The following is an 8312-nucleotide window of genomic DNA, read 5'->3' as shown; positions in this document are numbered from 1 at the left end:
AAATCACTCACCATGACAGCATTTTGTCCAATCACAGAAAGGATTTTCGAGCATGCGTATTCTGTTGCCATAGTTAAGCGTCCTTAAGTTCAAAGGGCACAAACCGAAACTATACCGACTACGTCGGAAAATTAATATAAAAACAACACATATGTAAAACGATACTTATTTACATAATAGCAAAACCGTTATGACTTTGATAGCGATATGTTAATCCAAATACATTACATCATTTTTCGTACATTTCAAAACTCTTGTTTAAATCACAGATATTCACACAAATCCAATGACAAATAATATATGTGCCAAGTTTTTCTATACTCGACCAGATTACAAAAAAAAACTTTCTTTCCTAAGCTCTCGAGTGCTGACGTTGTCTAATTGACGCAAAAGGATATAAAAGAGGAAGTTAAAACCAAAAGGCAAATACATGTATCTATATATATCCTGAAAGGGTTAATCATCAATTTCTAATTTCTGACCTCTGAATCATTTCATTGGTTTAAGCATATCTAACCTTTCTATTTACCGTTTAGTGTTCTGATCGATTAATGATAAAGAAATGGTTATTATGTTATGTATGTAAACATGTTATCCATTACATCTAATTTGGACATTTTGTCGTTCGGTTGTTGTCTATAATTTACTTCAATCTTTAATCTAATTTTTTATAGGTATAGACCATATGCACATTAAAGATCTCATGTTGTGTATAAGATACATTATACTATAATTCAACAGCTTGTTTTCGAGCTTCCACGAAGCTTATGTTAATAGCTGTGAGTTTTAACATTTTGCTTCATAGCTACTCATCCTTCGTCGATTACGCTCCGGCAACTACCGGAAAGTCTTCTTCCGAACATCTGTGCTATATAGCATTTTTAGCACGATTTCTCAGCATTCGTTTATACCAGATTTCAAATAATCAGACCTAAAAAGAATAAAATAATAAACATACAATTAAAACGAGTTCATTGTTTCATGTTACAATTTGATTGTGTATTGTTGTATAATACAACACGGACGAAGATTATTGACTGTTTGACCAAATCTGTCCTGTATCATTTTCTATACTAATACTTAGTGAAAAGAGGTCCGTACGGTGATCTATTCTTAATATTTTTTTAATACGCGATTCGATCTTTGGTGCAGAATTGCCTAATTGGAAATCATTTAACATCTTATTGTTTTTCAGGAAATTCGTCAGTGGTCGTCCATTGAAAACTGGGTGTGTGTGTGTGTTATACATGCCATCGACTATTTGAAATTAGTTATCAACATGGAATATTAAGAGCTTTCCTTTCGGTAAGGTGTAATGCCATTATTTTTTTCCTCATTAGTCTTTGTTAAATATGCACTTCCCAAAAAATCGTGCAGAATTTATTTTTGTTTCAAATAAAGAAATACTTGGAAGGAGTAACGTTTTATCCTGTCCAGTACCATAGAAAAAATTGCACATAACATTTCACTGCATATAAGAAAATAACTCTCACTGGAAGTTAATCAATCAAATAATCACCTCTTTTTTACCGATGTGCAAGCTTTAGTAACCATGTACCCACAAGTTTCCAAAATATTCTATATAGAAACCCCAAATAAAAAAAGATAAAGGTGCTTTGAAATACCAAAGATGTATGTTTATAACTCAGAAATGTTTAATTGCGATGAAATGAAGAATTAATTACCTATAACTGTCAAATTCAAGAGCATATTTTTCGACCTATTTTCGTATGCAATCGGATGTGACGTACTATGACACAGTGGTATTACAACAACTGTTTATTTGGTCATCTTTACTTTTCTATTTTGACAAACCTGTGTTGTAGAGTTATTATATTATTATTGCAACGTTAATATATACTCAGCACCTACTATTTTATTGATACATATATATATATTATGAATCTTACTTGTGTTTTATTTTGTACACCAGTACCGAAATAACTAAACAGACCAACACTATGGACACGATTGGTAAAACAATCACTGTTATCCCTGGCAGCGTGACTAGCTCATCACGGTCTAAAACAAAACAGAAAACACAAATGTCAAAATAAGAAACAAATTATTGGCCGTATTTGTCTTTAAAAAAAAATATAGGATGGGGACCGCTACAAATAATATCAATAACCAAATCACGAAAGTTTTACAATTTAACCAATTGGTTAAAAAAATAATTTCTGTTTACTAGAAAATGATTATATTTTTAAAGAGACCTGTTTCTTATTTCAAGAAAGAATGTAATGGCTGTATTATATATCAATCGAAGACCTTGGTTTAACCTGGTATGTCATCATTTCCAAGAAAACATTAATCTTACAACTAATTATAGAGCAATTGAAACACGGGGAAAACATGCAACTCAGTTACTGTCTCAGCAAATTCAGCAAATCATACAATGACCCTAATTGTTATGCTTTTAAAGTCATATGAAACGAGTGAGTGGAGAACAAAAAATGTTTATCCAATTCTTTTACCATGTACATTTTTTACGCAAATATAACGTATAATCGTTATCTTTTTTTCTCTTTGTCTGTTATGATTAAACAAATATGGCTGCTCATTAAATGCCGTGTTTTGAAGCCGAAGTTTACCGATTGTCACTTTTTAGTAAACAAATAACAAAAAGCATGGGTATTGAGCACGTGTTTAACATGTACAATCAGATAATTGTTTATTTTAATGACAGATCCATGCGTATTGCGACCACAGGATTTTTACGAGGAGGGTTACGCTCAGGTCACTATGCATACAGAAAATATGTCGGCGAATTGCTTCCTAAAAGGAAGCAATAAAAAATAAGTAAACTGCTTCTTAATGTGGACAAATTAAAGAATTTTTCTCAGAAAAAAGTATATGTACACAAGTTGTGTAATTTAGTTATAAAAAAAATATGCATATTTTTTTTTAATTTGAGGTTTCTTATGACTTTAAGTGCAATGACTGAATAGATTTAATCTTATGTATCCTGATATTTTGTTAGTTAAGATAAAATACGATAGGTCCTTGGTTTATCAACCCAATTATATCTTTTGATTATGTATTTTTAGTCTTTTTTTTTTTTTTATATAATGTCAACTAATATGACACAGACACAAACACACCAGAGCAAAGTTGTTAGATGGATATTTACAATTATTACATTGGTTGCAATGAATTACATTGATTTCCCAGTTAAATAAAAAACGATAATTTCACATGTGAAATAAACTTGGTTATTTCACTCTCTGACGTCATACAACAATAGGCGTTGTAAAGACGTCGATAACGGCGGATAAACACAAATTGTGAATGCGTAGAAAAAAGATAAAGTTCCCTACATATTTCACATTAATTTCTTTAAAAAAAACATTTGCCAATGTAATAAAACATGTGAACGAACAACACTGATAATTAACTCATGCGCTACGCGCATTCGTGAATTAATGTGCTGTTCGGTCACTCGTTGAATATTTTACTCTATTTGAATTCTTCGATTAGTTTATATTCTATAAATAATCAGAAACCGACAAATTTTGGTTTGTTGACTCTTTGACACATTCACCATTTCCATCCTCTATTTTATTCGTAACCCCTTCAGATTCGGTTTAATAAGAAAATGAGGTTATAGAATATAAACATATTGCCTAAAAACAACCACATCTTTGAATAATTATGAAAACTGGCATATGCGTTTACCATATGAAACAGAGAATACTTTACATGTTCTTACCATCACAACCCGGAATCTTCATTGTTCTATTTACTATTTCACGTGTTCCTACTGAGCATATCATCGTGATTACTCTTCCGCAACATTCTGCTGACTTCATTTCTGAATTAAGGGAAACATTTAAAAACAAACCAATAGTTTTCCTACTTTCAATTGTCATGTCTACCGAAGATTTCTGCTAGAAAAGAAAAAAAAAACCCACACTAAATGAATATTTTCTCAACTATTAATCTGCTACATGCACCTGTCAAATGTATCCTCCGACTTGGTACATGAACACATATAGAAATATTGTTTTACTTAAAAATTCTTAAAAAAAAACGAATCCCAAGGGAAATTTAAGAAGGGGGAGTCCATATAAACTGACAAAACCAAAACGCTAGACTACATTAACCAACGAAATGAGCGGAAAACAACTGTCATATACAGGGGATTAAACTTTATAGCTAACTAAACCTCCAATTTGCATGACAATATTGTTGATAGTTCCATATTATAAAATTGCGCAAAATTCGTTTCGGAACTCAGATTTAGCCTCCCTCTTTCGGGTGATTTACTCACGTTTATTGTTTTACATAACCTACAGGAACAAAATTATTGTAAATCCTCTTTACAAAGGGAAATACCATTATAAAGTTTAAACTGGATTAAAATAACATTATCAAATTATAGACATGACCCAATTTAAGCTTCATTTTTAAAGTTTGACCTAGTATCATACGTGAACAATGGCGAGTTTCTATAAAATTGTTGAAACAAAAATGTATATATTAAAAATATATCATTTCTTGATTTACTTTAGGTTATACAAGTTACTGAGTTTTTTTTTTTTACTAACTATAACAATACAGAGTCAAATATTATTATTTGATAGTGAACAATAAATGTGAATCTTATCAGATAAGATAATAATTATTTTTAGAATTCATTTGATTTGTAATACACCCTAAAGACATATCCGGTATATTTATTAAATAAAGACATTTAATAGTGACTCATAGAAATATATAGCAATAAATTCCCACGACTGTACAATTTGATTGTTCTGAGAATAGTATTGACGTATATATTTTTATTAGGAACAGAAATTACGGTACATTCAAACTTATAAGGGGAAATACACACTTACATCGGTATAAACAACACACTGCGGTACTGGATATATTTTCTGAAATCTTACATACGTTGTCACAATTTCACTTTCGTTGTTTACTATAAACTGTGTGTCTATTTCATTTTCAATTGGTATATCTAAAAAATAGAAAGTAAATATACTGTGCAGAATGGAGCATTGTATTGTATAAACAGTAATAACATAAACAAAGCAGAAGAAAATGAAAAGTATAAACGATTCTGATCGTCGCTATCAGATGTTAAATTAGCCACTTTAATTAACACTTATAACTATATTATATTTGTTTGATACAAAAGATTTTTTTTAATAAAAAATCACCCATTACATTCATTTGACATATTTGCAAGTTATACACATTTTTAAAAGGAGGTTGAACATTTCTTTGATTTTTATCAAACTGTAAGATTATTTTACAAATCATTTCGTATCTAATTTAACGTAATTTTGTAAAAAAAAAAGAAAAGTAATGAATAAGCAAAAAAAATAAAAGAATTAGAAAAACAACAAGATTTTTCCTTACTATAGTGGGAAGATAATACACGACATCACAGTGATTAACACCTATAACATGACCACACTTACATTCATACAGTTTCTTCGTTAGATCCAATTTTGTCTCATTATATTTGAATCCGTACACACACTTATAATATTGGTTGGCGTCGGATTCATTGAAGTTTAACACCTTAAGACGAAATTCTGTGTTAGTTTTTATAACTTCTTGATATTTGCTGATATCAGATGAATATCCGTTCAAACTGAGAACTTTGTTGAAAGCACCTCCTGACCACTGTCGACTGCTTCCATCCTCTAGGTGTAAAGAGCCTTGCAGATAACACACTAACTCCACGGTTTGACCAAATACCAGCCGGTCTTCTTGTACATCTATTAAAACTAAAAGAATACGAATGATACTTTTCATTTTGAGCATGTATGCTTTCATCAAAGTTGAATAACTTTACAAGGAATATTTTTATCTTTTTGTTACTTTTTGCTTTCTGTCAGCTAATTCTTGTATTTCGGTGTTCAATAAAGACTTTTGCTGAATATCCAAATAATGATTTGGATATGAAATACAACAAACAATGTAGATGCATTTCTTTCATCTACCGAAAAGATATATAATGTTGGTGAATAATTCAACCCCTTTTCCCAAAAATAAATATCAAATGTGATCCATAACATTTAAACTTACCTTTAGACGATCTGTCAGTCGTTGCGCGTGTAAGATGTATAATACATGCTATCACAAATGAATAAAGAATCATTCTTTTTATTTTTTTTACTTGTTGACAATAAGGCACGATATTTCATAATGCTTGAATCTGTTCTACACCACTATACATGTCATTTTTTTTTTTTAGAAATTGCCGGATAGCTAAAAATAATTATGGAATTTCTTAATATCTATTTATAGTTGTGAAAATTATTATGACATAGGCATTTAAAGAAAGAATTTATTTTTACAAGTATCTTTTTAGTATGAAGAAGAAGAAGATATTTTATTTCCAATTATGGGCCCCAAAGGGCATAAACATTAAAACATCAATAATTTTCATAATGCAATACAAATAATGAGATACAAAAAAAGATTAATAAGAACTATTTAAGTTCTTAAAGAATATGTAGATAAAGAATCTATAGTATGTTTTTTTTAATACTAATGCATTTTAATGCAAGTGTGGTTGATATAGATAACAAACAAGTAGCCCAAAATGAAAGAAAAATATAGATATCCATATATGTATAGTACACAATAAGTTGGATCAATTAAACATACAATAACTAGCCAAAAGGAAAGTAGAAGGTAATCATGTCTATGACTCATCCCGTGTCAGCAGCAAATAGGAAAGTATTGGGAACAACTTTTTGGAAGTTTTGGTCCTTAATGCTCTTCGGCTTTGTACTTGTTTTGGCTTTCGAACTTTTTTCATCAGAGCGTCGCTGGTTAGTCTTGTGTGGACGAAGCGCGCGTCTGGCGTATTAAATTTTTGACCTGGTACCCTTTGTCTCCGGTCCGACCTCCTGCGGCAAGACGTTTTTCGTGAAGGAAGCATTGCGAAGATCCACGTGCAACCCGGTGCCGGAGAGGATCGTCTGGCTGTACCGACGATGGCAACCCTCTACGACGAGATTCGAAAGACGGTGGTGCCCACCGTGGAATTCGTTCGTGGTATCCCGATCGAGTTGGAAGCCGATCACTTCTTCGATGCACGGACCAGAAACTTACTCGTGCTGGACGACCTGATGTCGACCTCGGCCAAAGACCGTCGCATCAACGACTTGTTCACGGAAGGATCGCAGCATCGGAACCTGTCGGTGGTGGCTGTGAATCAGAACCTGTATTTCGGGAAGGATCCGACTCAGAGGAGAAACTGTCACTACCTGGTCCTCTTCGACAATCCAGTCGATCGCCAGCCCGTCGCCACGCTAGGTAGACAGATGTATCCGGGTCAGAGACACCTCTTGATGCAAACGTTCCGAGAGTTCACGAGGAGACCCTTCGGATACGTTATCTCGAAGACCTGCCGGCGACCGTGTGTTGTGCCGATGAACTCTCGGATGAAGTCTCGAACAGGCCCCGCAGTTTCGTCAACACGGACGACTGCGACGGCAAGGGCATTCACTGGGTGGCGTTCCACTTCCCGCGAGAGGGACCCGTCGAATGTTTCGATTCGTTCGGTCGAGCGCCAGAAACGTATCGATCTCGCTTCAGAGACGTGTTGGTCGCCAACGGACCCAGATACAAGTTCAGTCGGGTGCGAGTGCAGCCCGAAGACGGCGACAGTTGTGGATTGTACTGCATACATTTCGTCAAATACAGACACAAGAACTTCACACTGGAAGATATCGTGAACGAACTCACCGCCCGAGACCCAAAGACGATCGAATCCGAATTGAAAACATTTACCAATGAATTTGTTTGTGAATAAATAAACGTTTAAAACTAGTCGTTATTGCGGACGCCATACATCACTCCTTCTTATATATGATTAACCAGAATGATATGCTACCAATGTCGGTTCGTCTAGAGTCAATTCCCATTTCCCGAGTTGCCTCCCCTCTCCATCGCTTATTTTCCTTATATGGTCATATCATACTTCCATATATCGACATGTGTGTTTATTTCGATTTTCGAGTGATGGTAAAGTGTTGACCTTATTTGGACATATTTTCCTAATATGGTCATTTGATACTCTGAGTTATTTCCTTATATGGTCATGTGCGTTTGTCTCGGTTTCTGAGTGAAAATAAAGTGTTGACCTTATTTGGACATGTTTTCCTTATATGGTCATATCTAACTATGGGTTATTTCCTTATATGGTCATATGTGGTTCTTTCGATTTTCCAGTGAAAATAAAGTGTTGACCTTATTTGGGTATATTTTCCTGATATGGTCATATGACAACCTCCTTTATTTCCTTATATGGTCATATACGTTTCTTTCGATGTACGACAGAAAAT

The 8312-nt window shown here is 33.4% G+C and overlaps 1 long non-coding RNA gene across 1 annotated transcript; it reads right to left on the bottom strand.

Moving 5' to 3' along the window:
* Window positions 1–642: 642 nt before the first annotated feature.
* Window positions 643–6208, bottom strand: LOC143084400 (uncharacterized). Its single transcript, XR_012981055.1, has 6 exons — window positions 6043–6208; window positions 5430–5741; window positions 4842–4963; window positions 3713–3890; window positions 1911–2022; window positions 643–931 (listed from the first exon to the last, which is right to left on the bottom strand). It is a non-coding gene; the product is annotated as an uncharacterized LOC143084400 (long non-coding RNA).
* Between the last annotated feature and the right edge of the window lie 2104 nt (window positions 6209–8312).

Source organism: Mytilus galloprovincialis, chromosome 7 (genome assembly GCF_965363235.1).
Source record: "Mytilus galloprovincialis chromosome 7, xbMytGall1.hap1.1, whole genome shotgun sequence".
Classification (NCBI taxonomy): Eukaryota; Metazoa; Mollusca; class Bivalvia; order Mytilida; family Mytilidae; genus Mytilus; species Mytilus galloprovincialis.
The sequence above is the reverse complement of the archived record's forward strand: the minus strand, read 5'-3'. Positions and strand labels throughout refer to the sequence as shown.